The following is a 17,386-nucleotide window of genomic DNA, read 5'->3' on the forward strand; positions in this document are numbered from 1 at the left end:
GCCGCCTCTGAATTGCTTCTATGTCCTCCCTCAATCCGACATGATAGGGATCCCAAACGCTCGAGCAGTACTCAAGAATAGGTCGTATTAGTGTTTTATAAGCGGTCTCCTTTACAGATGAACATCTTCCCAGAATTCTACTAATGATCCGAAGACGACTATCCGCCTTCCCCACAACTGCCATTACATGCTTGTCCCACTTCATATCGCTCTGCAATGTTACGCCCAAATATTTAATCGACGTGACTGTGTCAAGCGCTACACTACTAATGGAGTATTCAAACATTACGGAATTCTTTTCCTATTCATCTGCATTAATTTACTTTTATCTACATTTAGAGTTAGCTGCCATTCCTTACACCAATCACAAATCCTGTCCAAGTCTTCTTGTATCCTCCTACAATCACTCAACGACACCTTCCCGTACACCACAGCATCATCAGCAAACAGCCGCACATTGCTATCCACCCTATCCAAAAGATCATTTATGTAGATAGAAAACATGTAGACTTTCACGGCCGGAAATATCATGTCCATTATAATTATCCGGGCTGTTATGCCGTGGTCGGTTGATGAATTCTGTGTCGATTCCCAACGTACTGACAGTCAGTAGCGAGCCAGTGGGTGTGTTGGACCTTCCATTGAGCTACGGACCCCCTTGAAGATGTCTCCCGCAGTCGGAGACGAAACGTTGGGAATCGACACAGAATTCATCAACCGACCACGGCATAAGAGTCCGGGTAATTATAATGGACAAGATAGAAAACAACAGCGGACCTACCACACTTCCCTGGGGCACTCCAGATGATACCCTCACCTCCGATGAACACTCACCATCGAGGACAACGTACTGGGTTCTATTACTTAAAGAAAAAAACCTATAAAGATGTGGTGACGTCGCTTCGATTATTCGGGCACGCGGGCACCATCATCTACGTGAAGGGGAAGGAGAAGATCTCATGGATACGTCAAATCTTCAAGTTTGCTGCTATTCAAGAACTGGGATTCTATGGGTCTCCTGCTCTCTACCGACTCAAGAAATAGAGGTGTGAAAATAATGCTGCTGTGTCTGCTTATGAAAATGCAAAATTACTTTTAAGTTGGATGAGAAATAAATGAATTTTTACCTCATAATATGTGTACGATTTCTCTTTACCCTATTCCCTCTTTGACAGTCTACTATGTCTGTGGTTTCCTTCAAGCCCAGGAGACATGATTTTAGACATATTTGATATATGTCTTTGGAAGCGGATACCGTCACGTGCCCCCTGCTCCCGTAAGCCAATTCGTGCTGCACGATAGTCGCAATTCCATCCAACAATTCTATATATTTTGTTATTTTTGGTCTTAAAACTTCACCTCGTTAATAGCACTCATCTTCCGAAAAGCTAATGTCATTTCTGGCCTGCACAGCCTTCATACATATACACACGTAATAGAATAGGAATAGGTTTTATTATAAATATGGTAACGAATTTTTTCGTTTATTCAATTCGCACAAATAAAATTCGGCTCTGGAGATTACAGTTCAGTTCTCGAGATCAAAATTTAATACTTGAGGAACAATTTGACTCTGATATCCCAATGCTAAGATACTTTTAACTTACGCGCTACATCAGTAACACTGGTCGAGAATAATTTTTAAATTTTTTTTCCGATAGCACTGGATGACAATGTTTACAATTTTTCCAGGTATATAAATCTACGCTAAAAACTAACACTGAGATTTACTGCCACTAAATTCTACAGTCCCTGTATCATAGCTTTTACAATAATTCTGATGGCCTGTGTACACTTAGAATCTAATTCCAAGAGCCGCAATAGCAAAGATTTTTACAATAATAATAATTCTGATGGATTGCGAACTATATAGATGTACATATACATTTAAAAAAACTAATTTGACTTGGATGGCTAGCGGCAGGTGGACGCCTAAAAACTATTCTATTTACAAGACGTACATGCTGCGTAGATATATATTTACAGGGCACACATATGTTATGTATAAATAAAGAAATATACAAATATTTCTTTTCTGTTTATGGTTTTTTAAAATTTTTGTTTATGTTTTTTTAACTTTTTTCACACAAATGGTGTGCACATATATACATTTTTTCCGTTTTATCTTTTTTCCACACATGGTCTTTGTGTGTGTATATACACTTGTACACAAAATCTTTACACACAGACACACACACACACACACACACACACACACACACACACACACACACACACACACACACACACACGCATTCCCTCCCACTCATTCAATCAGAATCCCCCACCCTTTACCTCGCTACAAACCTACAAACTCCACAATCGGCAATACATTCGTGTCGTCCTTCATAAACCGATAACCTTCCTGTTCTGTGGAACAGTAAGGATTATCGGCCGTGTATGAGGACGCGTCGAATTCATTACCGTGGGACCTCATTACTGCACATGGATCGCAGTTTTTCATCCAATAGATGAAGCTATCTGTATCCATATGAAGTAATTTAGGATCTGCGAAATGAGTTATCGTAAAACCAAAATGAAAGCAGTACATATGGAGTTTGGATAGGTCTAGTATGCACACCCCCACATAAGTAGGTTTCGTAAACTCCTGCAGTTTGCCATCTCCACAGCCACAAAGTTCTTATTGAATATGGTGTTGTTGTTGTTGTTGTGGTCTTCAGTCCTGAGACTGGTTTGATGCAGCTCTCCATGCTACTCTATCCTGTGCAAGCTTTTTCATCTCCCAGTACCTACTGCAACCTACATCCTTCTGAATCTGCTTAGTGTATTCATCTCTTCCTCTACAATTTTTACCCTCCACGCTGCCCTCCAATACTAAATTGGTGATCCCTTGATGCCTCAGAACATGTCCTACCAACCGATCCCTTCTTCTGGTCAAGTTGTGCCACAAACTGCTCTTCTCCCCAATCCTATTCATTGAATATGGTGATCCACATAAAATTTGGTCTGGCAACGCATTTTTTTACACCATAACGTCCATCCCATTCGGTTCTAATCAAAATGTCACGTCGTTCTCTCAAATTCTACATTGTTTTACCAAAAATTGTTATTCATTAATTTATAAAAATCTTTCTCAAGGTCACATGTCATGGAAGCCCTCGTCTCGTATTAAGATCAATATTCTCGTACTCCTTCAACCAGGGGACTGCTTGGAGGAGATATCCCAGGTTATTCTAACCGACTCCATCTCACAGCTGAGACACTGTTGGAGAGTACGATGGTGAATAATATCTCTCCGCTTATTCCCCAGCGTTGTCATCAGTTTTGGGGTGGAGCATCTTCGCCGAACTAGTTGCTCTAGCCACAACAGCAGGTCGGCGTGCGCATCTTGCAAACTAGTAGGGTGTGTGAGTTCTGCCTCCAACACATATCCTCCATGAGAATCAGCCACCATAACGCCCATGATTTTTCCACTTAATCCCTCGCATTCGTCTTCGGGCACCTATCGAAACTCACCAATCGGCAGTGATTGCTACATGGCATGCCCGTATAAGGTATTTACATCCAGGTACATTATGTAACTCGAATCCAGGGATGTGTTGAACCTGTCACCCATCCACGGGTTATTTGCCTTCGCTTGCCTGTGGACACATTGGCAAAGTCCCCCACCGTCGCTCAAAGAAAAGAAGCATGTCAGCATCGGTCAACAATTCGATGCTGCACTTTGTTTCTTTGAGCATTGCGTCCCAAGACAACCCAGGTACCGTGTAATAAAAGGTGGCATCCCGAGAATGTGTGGTCGTGCATAGACTTTGGAATTTCTCGAAAATGTCCGCAAGCAAGTACACGTCTGTAAAGCCGTGCGTACTCTGCTAAAGTGGAGATCTTGAATTCCCGCCAGACATTCATGGCATGCTCATACTCTGCATCAATTATGGCACTGTTGTGACGTTGCTGGAGAATATAGTTATGTTGGGTAACCTGGTTTTATTGAGTTTGCCATATTATCTAGATATTTGTTTGGGAAAACCCCATTCCAAGTCACAAGTTGGAAGTTACCTTCGTCAGGAAATGCAGCTCGGGTGTTATGCATATCCTCCTAAGGTAGAGTTTCAACCAGTTTTTGGAGCGGAGTCTGCATAAAACTTAGCGTATCAAGGAAGCGGAGCGTAATTCTCGGCATTATTTGTTTGGAGAATGAAATGTTATTTCTCGACGCTCTCAGGTATGACGCTGACCTGATATTTCTCCGTGGCGAAATCAGCCAAGTGCTCAACTAGAAAGTAGTGTGATACTCGCTTAAATTATGGAAGAAAACGGATATGTGCCTTGGTAGGTGGTACTTCAAATTATGACAGTGGTCCCTACGAGGAGTTTCCGCTTTTCTATCTAACGGCAGCCCACAAATATGACAACCAATCACATTATTGTACAGATCCTCATTCTCCTTCAATTGTCGCTGTAAAGCTTATCAACCTCCCACGTAAGTTTTTTGAGCTCAATGAGCAGCCAAACTGCAGGATTATCCCCGACATAAGATTTGTGGCTGTTAAGACTCAAACCGTAGGCGATACAGTTTGGTTCGCTGCCTCATATGGTACAGGTTTTTCTGTAAAGGTGGTATGTGATGTCGTAGGGTCACATTCACAGCGGGTCACAGGAGCGAGGAGACATTCAAAGTCACCGTAGACTACAAACCTGCATCGTTTCTGATGGTGAGCATTTTTAAACTTTATGAATTTGTCTGTCTCAGTAGGCATAATAATGCATACTGGGTCCTTTGAAGCCAAGTCTACTAGATGTGCCGCTAATAATTTGTCTAAGGAAAAATAATTCAGCCATCTTAAGCAAATATACTGTTTACCATCATGCTTACTAAGCTGGGTGGAAAGGAGTCGGTTTATGTCTTTGATCCAAATGTAATGATAATTATCACATTCAGAGAACAGTAGCCTGTTTACATGCATCTCATACACACCGGCAAATTTTGAGAAATGGAGAGAGCCAACGAGAATATGCTTGGTCTGCTCATCCGACTTGCTTTTCTTCTCCAGGTCATAAACATGAGCCGATATTCTGGTATTCTGCACCTCAAATTTGGGTATGTCCTGGATCTTGAAGTGGAACTCGATACCATCAAAGTTATAACTTCCACGAATATTATCACCTACATGGTATGTATCGGAACACTGCGGACTATCCCTACGGTCATAATTTCTCTTGCAAGCCAGGGTTGACCATGCAAAACAAACCTGATCGTTTCTAATTTCGACATTAATGCATGTCCGATTATTAGCTACTGTATATCCTTAAGGAGCTTGATATAGCTGGACCCTCCAATTATCGGATCATAGACATGTGTATGGATGTCCAGGTGTAGTATTCGGCTGAGTGCTTTAGCTGACCCTCTCGCTTCTATCTCGGAAAAATGAGCCAGTGTAGCACTGAAGGTGGATTTACGAAACCACTCGTCGACTGACGTGCTCTGCGTTATCACGCCATTTTCAATCCAGAGCTAATGAAGACTTCGCTCTTCAATGCCAGAGGCAACTTTGGGGGGATCCGATAGTTTTATGCAGAACACCGCACTGCATTTAACGGCGGGATACCGCGGATCATTGACTAATTCGAGCAGCTCCTTGTCAACGACAGGAAGACAAGCCCTTAGAAAACCAACAGGGTCGCAGTACTCTTCTGCCGGATTCTCGATCCTCGTGAACGATATCCGCACCTGGAAGGCGCCTGGAAATACCGAGTATTCTAACTGTGGTATGATGACACTGAAGTGATGTCCTTCACTAAAAGGACAGGAGAGGAAACTGCCGCTAGCCACAGGATCTTCTCTGTTATTAATACTACTACTACTACTACTACTACTACTGCTGCTACTACAGGATGATGATGATATCAATCCTGTCGACATGGAGTCGGCGAGGTGCACAGGGATATGCGCCAAGGCACACTTACCTTGCGTTGCCGGCGAGAGTGGCCAGTCAGAGCCGGAGTAGGGTGAGGTGGCAGCAGTAAGAGCCAGTTGGAAGACATAGGTTGCGGCGATAGTGTCCAGCGATGCTACTAGTGCTGCTGCTGCATGCTGGGGTCTTCACCACCGCCAGCCTGGGAGGTGGGAGATCGTTGCTGTTCTCGTTCTTCTTCTTTTTCTGACTGAAACATCCATGGACGCCAGGGGGTACGGGCGCTGCAGCGACCGCACCTGATGCTGCCGCCTCGCGTTCAGACAGCAGTGGTTCTTTGCACGGCGATGCATAACGGTCGGGAGCGTGTTTCAATCCTGCACCCGCAACCACCACTCTAGTCAATCACAGCCAGCTGTTGTGGTGCTGGTGGCGATTGTGGTGCCTCTGTAACATATGACATGTACAGGGTGGTCCATTGATAGTGACTGGGCCAAATATCTCACGAAATAAGCGCCAAACGAAAAAACTACAAAGAACGAAGTCTAGCATGACCGGGGAAACCAGATGGCGCTATGGTTGGCCCGCTAGATGGCGCTGCCATAGGTCAAACGGATATCAACTGCGTTTTTTTAAATAGGAACCCCCATTTTTATTACATATTCGTGTAGTACGTAAAGAAATATGAATGTTCTAGTTGGACCACATTTTTTCGTTTTGTGATACACTCCTGGAAATTAAAATAAGAACACCGTGAATTCATTGTCCCAGGAAGGGGAAACTTTATTGACACATTCCTGGGGTCAGATACATCACATGATCACACTGACAGAACCACAGGCACATAGACACAGGCAACAGAGCATGCACAATGTCGGCACTAGTACAGTGTATATCCACCTTTCGCAGCAATGCAGGCTGCTATTCTCCCATGGAGACGATCGTAGAGATGCTGGATGTAGTCCTGTGGAACGGCTTGCCATGCCATTTCCACCTGGCGCCTCAGTTGGACCAGCGTTCGTGCTCGACGTGCAGACCGCGTGAGACGACGCTTCATCCAGGCCCAAACATGCTCAATGGGGGACAGATCCGGAGATCTTGCTGGCAAGGGTAGTTGACTTACACCTTCTAGAGCACGTTAGGTGGCACGGGATACATGCGGACGTGCATTGTCCTGTTGCAACAGCAAGTTCCCTTGCCGGTCTAGGAATGGTAGAACGATGGGTTCGATGACGGTTTGGATGTACCGTGCACTATTCAGTGTCCCCAGTGGTGTACGGCCAGTGTAGGAGATCGCTCCCCACACCATGATGCCGGGTGTTGGCCCTGTGTGCCTCGGTCGTATGCAGTCCTGATTGTGGCGCTCAACTGCACGGCGCCAAACACGCATACGACCATCATTGGCACCAAGGCAGAAGCGACTCTCATCGCTGAAGACGACACGTCTCCATTCGTCTCGCGACACCACTGGAGGCGGGCTGCACGATGTTGGGGCGTGAGCGGAAGACGGCCTAACGGTGTGCGGGACCGTAGCCCAGCTTCATGGAGACGGTTGCGAATGGTCCTCGCCGATACCCCAGGAGCAACAGTGTCCCTAATTTGCTGGGAAGTGGCGGTGCGGTCCCCTACGGCACTGCGTAGGATCCTACGGTCTTGGCGTGCATCCGTGCGTCGCTGCGGTCCGGTCCCAGGTCGACGGGCACGTGCACCTTCCGCCGACCACTGGCGACAACATCGATGTACTGTGGAGACCTCACGCCCCACGTGTTGAGCAATTCGGCGGTACGTCCACCCGGCCTCCCGCATGCCCACTATACGCCCTCGTTCAAAGTCCGTCAACTGCACATACGGTTCACGTCCACGCTGTCGCGGCATGCTACCAATGTTAAAGACTGCGATGGAGCTCCGTATGCCACGGCAAACTGGCTGACACTGACGGCGGCGGTGCACAAATGCTGCGCAGCTAGCGCCATTCGACGGCCAACACCGCGGTTCCTGGTGTGTCCGCTGTGCCGTGCGTGTGATCATTGCTTGTACAGCCCTCTCGCAGTGTCCGGAGCAAGTATGGTGGGTCTGACACACCGGTGTCAATGTGTTCTTTTTTCCATTTCCAGGAGTGTAGATGGCGCTGTAATAGTAACAAACATATGGCACACAATTTTAGACGAACAGTTGGTAACAGGTAGGGTTTTTAAATTAAAATACAGAACGTAGGTACATTTGAACATTTTATTTCGATTGTTCCAATGTGATACATGTACCTTTGTGAATTTATAATTTCTGAGAACGTATGCTGTTACAGCGTGATTACCTGTAAATACCACATTAATGCAATAAATGCTCAAAATGATGTCCGTCAACCTCAATTCATTTGGCAATATGTGTAACGACATTCCTCTCAACAGCGAGTAGTTTGCCTTCTGTAATGTTCGCACATGCATTGACAATGCGCTGACGCTTGTTGTCAGGCGTTGTCGGTGGATCACGATAGCAAATATCTTTCAACTTTCCCCACAGAAATAAATCCGGGGACGTCAGATCCGGTGAACGTGCGGTCCATGGTATGGTGCTTCGACGACCAATCCACCTGCCATGAAATATGCTATTCAATACCGCTTCAACCACACGCGAGCTATGTGCCGGACATCCATCTTGTTGGAAGTACATCGCCATTCTGTCATGCAAAGAAACATCTAGTAGTAACATCGGTAGAACATTACGTAGGAAATCAGCATACATTGCACAATTTAGATTGCCATCGATAAAATGGGGGCCAATTATCCTTCCTCCCACAATGCCGCACCATACATTAACCCGTCAAGGTCGCTGATGTTCCACTTGTCGCCGCCATCGTGCATTTTCCGTTGCCCAGTAGTGCATATTATGCCGGTTTACGTTACCGCTGTTGGTGAATGACGCTTCGTCGCTAAATAGAACGCGTGCAAAAAATCTGTCATCGTCCCGTAATTTCTCTTGTCCCAGTGGCAGAACTGTACACGACGTTCAAAGTCGTCGCCATGCAATTCCTGGTGCATAGAGATATGGTACAGGTGCAATCGATGTGTATGTAACATTCTCAACACCGACGTTTTTGAAATTCCTGATTCTCGCGCAAGTTGTCTGCTACTGATGTGCGGATTAGCCACGACAGCAGCTAAAACACCTACTTGGGCATCATCATTTGTTGCAGGTCGAGGTTGACGTTTCACATGTGGCTGAACACTTCCTGTTTCCTTAAATAACGTAACTATCCGGCGTACGGTCCGGACACTTGGATGATGTCGTCCAGGATACCGAGCAGCATACGTAGGACACACCCGTTGGGCATTTTGATCACAATACCCATACATCAACACGATATCGACCTTTTCCGCAACTGATAAACGGTCCATTTTAACACGGGTAATGTATCACGAAGCAAATACCGTCCACACTGGCGGAATGTTACGTGATACCACGTACTTATACGTTTGTGACTATTACAGCGCCATCTATTACAAAGCGAAAAAATGTGGTCTAACTAAAACATTCTTTACGTACTACTCGAATATTTAATAAAAATGGGGGTTCCTATTTTAAAAAATGCAGTTTCAATCAATTTGACCTGTAGCAGTGACATCTAGCGGGCCACCAATAGCGCCATCTGGTTTCCCCCTTCAAGCTAGACGAGTTTCGTTCTTTGTAGTTTTTTGTTTGATGCTAATTTCGTGAGATATTTGGCCCGGTCACTATCAATGGACCACCCTGTATACAGGGTGGTCCACTGACAGTGACAAAGCCAAATATCTCACGAAATTAGCATCAAACGGAAAATAAGAGTGACAAATCTGTTCGAGCGTGACGGGAGGAAAGAGATGGCGCTGTGGATGGGCCACTAGATGGCGCTGCCACATGTCAAATTGATAGAAACTGCATTGTTTTAAAAAATAGGTACCCCCAGTTTTATTACATATTCGTATAGTATGAAAAGAAATTGATTTGGAACATTCGTTTCGCTTTGTGATTGATGGCGCTGTAATATTCCAATTCTTATAATATACCTCACCCGTTTAGATGAACAGTTGGCAATAATGTGGTTTTTTAAATTAAAACATAAAAAGTAGTTACGTTTGGACTATTTCCATTGTTCCAATGTGACATATTTACTTTTGTGACCTTATCATAAATTATGGGAACGCATGCTCTTACTGCATTAGCAATTGTAATAACCTCATTAATGTAATAAATGCTCAAAATGATGTCCTTCAACTTCAGTGCATTTGGTAATACGCGTAACGAAATTCCTCTCAAAACCGACGTTTCTGAAATTTCCGATTCCCGCTCAATTTGTCTGCTACTGATGTGGAGATTAACCTCAACTGCAGCTAAAACACTTAATGAGCATCTTCATTTGTTGCAGTTCTTGGTTGCATCTTCTTCTTTGGCTGAACGCTTCCGGTTTCTTTAAATACATTAACTATTCGACGAAAGGTCTGGACACATGCATGCTGTCTGTCAGGATAACGATCAACATTCAGAGCACAAGATTGTTGGGAATTTTGATCACAATAGCCATAAATAAACACCACATCTACCTTTTCTCCGACTGTTAAACGTTCCATTTATGTCTTCTGCGTAATTATTATGACTTGCAAAGCGTATTATCATACCTAAGTTAAGTAATGAATTGCACACAGTGCTATCGGATGCGTTGTTACATTTGTGAGAATGTTGCAGCTCCATCCATCACAAAGAGAAACAATTCTTCAAAATCAAACATTTCTATTTATTTACGTCTATACGAATACGTACTAAAAATGGGGGTACCTGTTTAAAAATTGCAGATTCTATCAATTTGACCTATGTCAGCGCCATCTAGTTGGCCATCCATAGCGCCGTCTATTTTGCCCCGCCACGCTCGAACAGATTTGTTCTTCTTATTTTTTCGTTTGATACTAATTTTGTCTTCCCCCATGAACCATGGACCTTGCCGTTGGTGGGGAGGCTTGCGTGCCTCAGCGATACAGATGGCCGTACCGTAGGTGCAACCACAACGGAGGGGTATCTGTTGAGAGGCCAGACAAACATGTGGTTCCTGAAGAGGGGCAGCAGCCTTTTCAGTAGTTGCAGGGGCAACAGTCTGGATGATTGACTTATCTGGCCTTGTAATATTAACCAAAACGGCCTTGCTGTGCTGGTACTGCGAACGGCTGAAAGCAAGGGGAAACTACAGCCGTAATTTTTCCCGAGGACATGCAGCTTTACTGTATGATTAAATGATGATGGCGTCCTCTTGGGTAAAATATTCCGGAGGTAAAATAGTCCCCCATTCGGATCTCCGGGCGGGGATTGCTCAAGAGGACGTCGTTATCAGGAGAAAGAAAACTGGCGTTCTACGGATCGGAGCGTGGAATGTCAGATCCCTTAATCGGGCAGGTAGGTTAGAAAATTTAAAAAGGGAAATGGATAGGTTAAAGTTATAGTGAGAATTAGTGAAGTTCGGTGGCAGGAGGAACAAGACTTTTGGTCAGGTGATTACAGGGTTATAAATACAAAATCAAATAGGGGTAATGCAGGAATAGGTTTAATAATGAATAAAAAAAATAGGAGTGAAGGTTAGCTACTACAAACAGCATAGTGAACCCATTATTGTGGCCAAGATAGACACAAAGCCCATGCCTACTACAGTAGTACAAATTTATATGCCAACTAGCTCTGCAGATGATGAAGAAATAGATGAAATGTATGATGAGATAAAAGAAATTATTCAGGTAGTGAAGGAAGACGAAAATTTAATAGTCATGGGTGACTGAAATTCGTCAGTAGGAAAAGGGAGAGAAGGAAACATAGTAGGTGAATATGGATTGGGGGGGAAGAAATGAAAGAGGAAGCCATCTGGTCGAAATTTTGCACAGAGCATAACTTAATCATAGCTAACACTTGGTTCAAGAATCATGAAAGAAGGTTGTATACATGGAAGAATCCTGGAGATATTAAAAGGTATCAGATAGATGATATAATGGTAAGACAGAGATTTAGGAACCAGGTTTTAAATTGTAGGACATTTCCAGGGGCAGATGTGGATTCTGACCACAATCTATTGGTTATGAACTGCAGATTGAAACTGAAGAAGCTGCAAAAAGGTGGGAATTTAAGGAGATGGGACCTGGATAAACTGAAAAAACCAGAGGTTGTAGAGAGTTTCAGGAAGAGCATAAGGGAACAATTGACAGGAATGGGGGAAAGAAATACAGTAGAAGAAGGATGGGTAGCTCTGAGGGATGAAGTAGTGAAGGCAGCAGACGATCAAGTAGGTAAAAAGACGAGGGCTAGTAGAAATCCTTGGGTAACAGAAGAAATATTGAATTTAATTGATGAAAGGAGAAAATATAAAAATGCAGTAAATGAAGCAGGCAAAAAGGAATACAAACGTCTCAAAAATGAGATCGACAGGAAGTGCAAAATGGCTAAGCAGGGATGGCTAGAGGACAAATGTAAGGATGTAGAGGCTTGTCTCTCTAGGGGTAAGATAGATACTGCCTACAGGAAAATTAAAGAGACCTTTGGAGAGAAGAGAACCACTTGTATGAATATCAAGAGTTCAGATGGCAACCCAGTTCTAAGCAAAGAAGGGAAGGCAGAAAGGTGGAAGGAGTATATAGAGGGTTTATACAAGGGCGATGTACTTGAGGACAATATTATGGAAATGGAAGAGGATGTAGATGAAGACGAAATGGGAGATAAGATACTGCGTGAAGAGTTTGACAGAGCACTGAAAGACCTGAGTCGAAACAAGGCCCCGGGAGTAGAAAACATTCCATTAGAACTACTGATGGCCTTGGGAGAGCCAGTCCTGACGAAACTCTACCATCTGGTGAGCAAGATGTATGAGACAGGCGAAATACCCTCAGACTTCAAGAAGAATATAATAATTCCAATCCCAAAGAAAGCAGGTGTTGACAGATGTGAAAATTACCGAACTATCAGTTTAATAAGTCACAGCTGCAAAATACTAACGCGAAATCTTTACAGACGAATGGAAAAACTGGTAGAAGCGGACCTCGGGAAAGATCAGTTTGGATTCCGTAGAAATGTTGGAACACGTGAGGCAATACTAACCTTACGACTTATCATAGAAGAAAGATTAAGAAAAGGCAAACCTACGTTACTAGCATTTGTAGACTTAGAGAAAGCTTTTGACAGTGTTAACTGGAATACTCTCTTTCAAATTCTGAAGGTGGCAAGGGTAAAATACAGGGAGCGAAAGGCTATTTACAATTTGTATAGAAACCAGATGGCAGTTATAAGAGTCGAAGGACATGAAAGGGAAGCAGTGGTTGGGAAGGGAGTAAGACAGGGTTGTAGCATCTCCCCGATGCTATTCAATCTGTATATTGAGCAAGCAGTAAAGGAAACAAAAGAAAAATTCGGAGTAGGTATTAAAATTCATGGAGAAGAAGTAAAAACTTTGAGGTTCGCCGATGACATTGTAATTCTGTCAGAGACAGCAAAGGACTTGGAAGAGCAGTTGAACGGAATGGACAGTGTCTTGAAAGGAGGATATAAGATGAACTTCAACAAAAGCAAAACGAGGATAATGGAATGTAGTCAAATTAAATCGGGTGATGCTGAGGGAATTAGATTAGGAAATGAGACACTTAAAGTAGTAAAAGAATTTTGCTATTTAGGGAGTAAAATAACTGATGATGGTCGAAGTAGAGAGGATATAAAATGTAGACTGGCAATGGCAAGGAAATCGTTTCTGAAGAAGAGAAATTTGTTAACATCGAGTATAGATTTAAGTGTCAGGAAGTCGTTTCTGAAAGTATTTGTATGGAGTGTAGCCATGTATGGAAGTGAAACATGGACGATAACTAGTTTGGACAAGAAGAGAATAGAAGCTTTCGAAATGTGGTGCTACAGAAGAATGCTGAAGATAAGGTGGGTAGATCACGTAACTAATGAGGAGGTATTGAATAGGATTGGGAAGAAGAGAAGTTTGTGGCACAACTTGACTAGAAGAAGGGATCGGTTGGTAGGACATGTTCTGAGACATCGAGGGATCACCAGTTTAGTATTGGAGGGCAACGTGGAGGGTAAAAAGCGTAGAGGGAGACCAAGAGATGAATACACTAAGCAGATTCAGAAGGATGTAGGTTGCAGTAGGTACTGGGAGATGAAGAAGCTTGCACAGGATAGAGTAGCATGGAGAGCTGCATCAAACCAGTCTCAGGACTGAAGACGACAACAACATCAACTAATTTTGTGAGGTATTTGGTCCAGTCACTATCAAAGGACCACCCTGTATATATGTGTTCCATTTTAATATATACCGGCCGATGTCTCTGGAGCGCCACAATTCTGCAAAAAATGTCTCTGGTAAAAGTTGTAAGGTTTGAAGGGGGTTGTGGAGTGGTTTCCTCGAAATGACCTTGAACCCTGTATTCAAGGTCAAACCAAGGTCTAGTTCATTTTTGCATAGGGTGACCCCTACTTTTTATTCCATATTCGCATTCCACGTGAAAAAATACGCATTGTGTTTAGGGAATTTTTTTTTTCGTAAAACCAGTGGTCTGTCGCCAGGGGGCACTTCATTGTAACTTTCCCATGTTGACAGTATCTCGAGAACGAAGCGAGACCGGGAGAAATTTTCTGTGTGAATCTTGTATGTTTTCTGAACTCTGTTCACTGGTGAAAATTTCGTGAACTTGAAATGGCCTTGAAATTCTTCAGTAGGGATTAACCTGAAAGCAAATACCGTCGGCATTAGCGGAACTCAGTGTGCACCACTTGGAGAGTGCCGAATCAGAGGCCACCATTGTGCTTGTGCCAGCACATTCAGAGAAGAGACGGGTGGAGCTTTGAGGCTAACTAATAAGCGTCATTGTCGGGCAATATGAAATCATGACTAGGGGTTCAGAGAAATTTTACCTTTGGAGACTGAAAAATTCTCGGTTGTGCTCATTTAGATCGATTCTTCACTGGCGTGACTCGCATAAATTTTTCTCTTATGCGTTAAGGGATTTAGGAAAATTCCACCTCGTGGGACTCAGAGCCGGCTCACACGAACTGAGCAACTTTTACCTGCTAAGCACACGAACTAAACAACTTTCCCCAAACGGTCCTGACCGTCAATACATGAACTGAGCAACAAACGAACTAAGCAACTTTCAACTGCGCACCTGCAGGTTCTTTTGCAAATACTTTTATTCAGGGAATTTATTGAACTTATGGAAACAAATACACACGTTGCAAATACTTTTATTCAGGAAATCTATTGAACTTATAGAAAAACAATTGAATTTTGTAGGAAACACACTTTAAAAAGTGCAAACAGTCAATTCCGCCATTTCTCAGCTGCACAATTTTTCTATAGATGAATATTTGTCTCTCTCTGGTTCTGTTGTCCGTTTTTGGTAAGAAACTACAGCCAACACTATTCAGTCGAATGTAAGTGTCTGTTTGCACTCTTCTCAAAGTGCTCACAAAATTATAAATGTTAGGATGAGTTGATTCAAAATCTGAATTAAAACGAGAATGAAAGCTCTCGCATGCGTTCGCTGTTCTCCAAAGTGCAGAGGATTCGTCTGTCCAAACAGAAGGCGAGAAAGATGGATTTTCCTCGTCAATATAATTTTCCAATAGATAGTCGGAGAACTGCGTCAGTAATGAAACTTCTGGCACGATACTCATAAGATCACATAACGCATTTCATACCTCTTCATGTTTTACGTACGTTAAAGAGAAGCAATTTCCCTTTTTCACAATCTTTATCCTTGTAAACTGTACCAAGTCCAAGTTTCTGAATTTTACGCCACCTGTTACAGAAAGAAAAGAAAAAGATTTCAATACCTACAATTTTCAACACAACTGAGGGGAAAAAATTCGAACAACTGGCTCGCTAGTAATTAGCACCAACGAATGCCTATTCCAGTATGCAACTTTTACTCATTCACATAATTTCGTGAGCAAAGAAGTTTTATGGAAAATATACGCTGTTACAATTTATCACTAGACGGTATTCATTTGAAAACTGATGAAAGTTAAGTGCTTAATGCCATCCATAAATACTAACAAACTTCTCGTAATATTTTCTGATCAGTGTATTGTAACATTTACTGACGCAGGCAATCAGTACCTGAAAACAAATACAGAACTAACGGCTTTTATTAATGTCATGTAACTAAAGTCGAATGTAAACCCAATATTAAACAGTACTTTTAATAAGATGAATGGGCCCGTTTTTCAGATTTGTTACTACAATTCGTTGGTGGACAGTTTACAAAGAAATAAACTCAATCACCCAATTTTCTGCGATTTAGTAAATAGCCTTAAATAATCATTCGATAGCACACTGTAGACAACTATGTGTAGACCGTAACGTCTGAGAAGAATCTGTGGTCTTTTCAGGAAGAACAACAGTCAGCACTGCATAGAGTCCCAAGCGAAACTATACTGTGTTAGTATAAGATAAAAAAAGATTGAAAAAAGAAAGAAAACTTACCAAGCTTGGGACAGATGAAACCGCCAGTCAGCTATTTCATTCTCGGGAAAGACTGATTCAACAGCCCCGTGGATTGCTGCCTCAAAATAAACCACGAAAATTTTTGGTTCAAAGCACATTCCTTTGTTTAAACATTCCTATTTAACACAATCCAGAGCACTGACGTATGTTGCAGTCTTTTTATCTTTCAAAAGACAGAAAACCAGTGGAATGTACATCCCACAACTGTACCCATGAATCGTACACTACTGGCCATTAAAATTGCTGCACCAAGAAGGAATGCAGATGATAAACGTGTATTCATTGGACAAATATATTATGCTAGAACTGACATGTGACTACATTTTCACGCAGTTTGGGTGCATAGATCCTGAGAAATCAGTACCCAGAGCAACCACCTCGGGCCGTAATAACGGCCTTGATACGCCTGGGCAATGAGTCAAACAAAGCTTGGATGGCGTGTACAGGTACAGCTGCCTATGCAGCTTCAACACGATTCCACAGTTCATCAAGGGTAGTGACTGTCGTATTGTGACGAGCCAGTTGCACGGCCACCGTTGCCCAGACGTTCTCAATTGGTGAGAGATCTGGAGAATGTGCTGGCCAGAAAGGCCCGTACAGCACCTGCAACATGCGGTCGTGCATTATTCTGCTGAAATGTATGATTTTGCAGGTATCGAATGAAGGGTAGAGCCACGGGTCGTAACACATCTGAAATGTAACGTCCACTGTTCAAAGTGCCGTCAATGCAAACGAGAGGTGACCGAGACGTGTAACCATTGGCACCTATCGCCGGGTGATACGCCTGCATGACGATGACGAATACACGATTTCAATGTGCGTTCACCGCGATGTCGCCAAACACGGATGCGACCATCATGATGCTGTAAACAGAATCTGGATTCATCCGAAAAATGACGTTTTGAGGTTCGTCGTTGAGTACACCATCGCAGGCGCTCCTGTCGGAGCGTCAAGGGTAACCGCAGCCATGGTCTCCGAGCTAATAGTTCACGCTGCTGTAAACGTT

Source organism: Schistocerca americana, chromosome 7, assembly GCF_021461395.2.
Source record: "Schistocerca americana isolate TAMUIC-IGC-003095 chromosome 7, iqSchAmer2.1, whole genome shotgun sequence".
NCBI classification, from domain to species: Eukaryota; Metazoa; Arthropoda; class Insecta; order Orthoptera; family Acrididae; genus Schistocerca; species Schistocerca americana.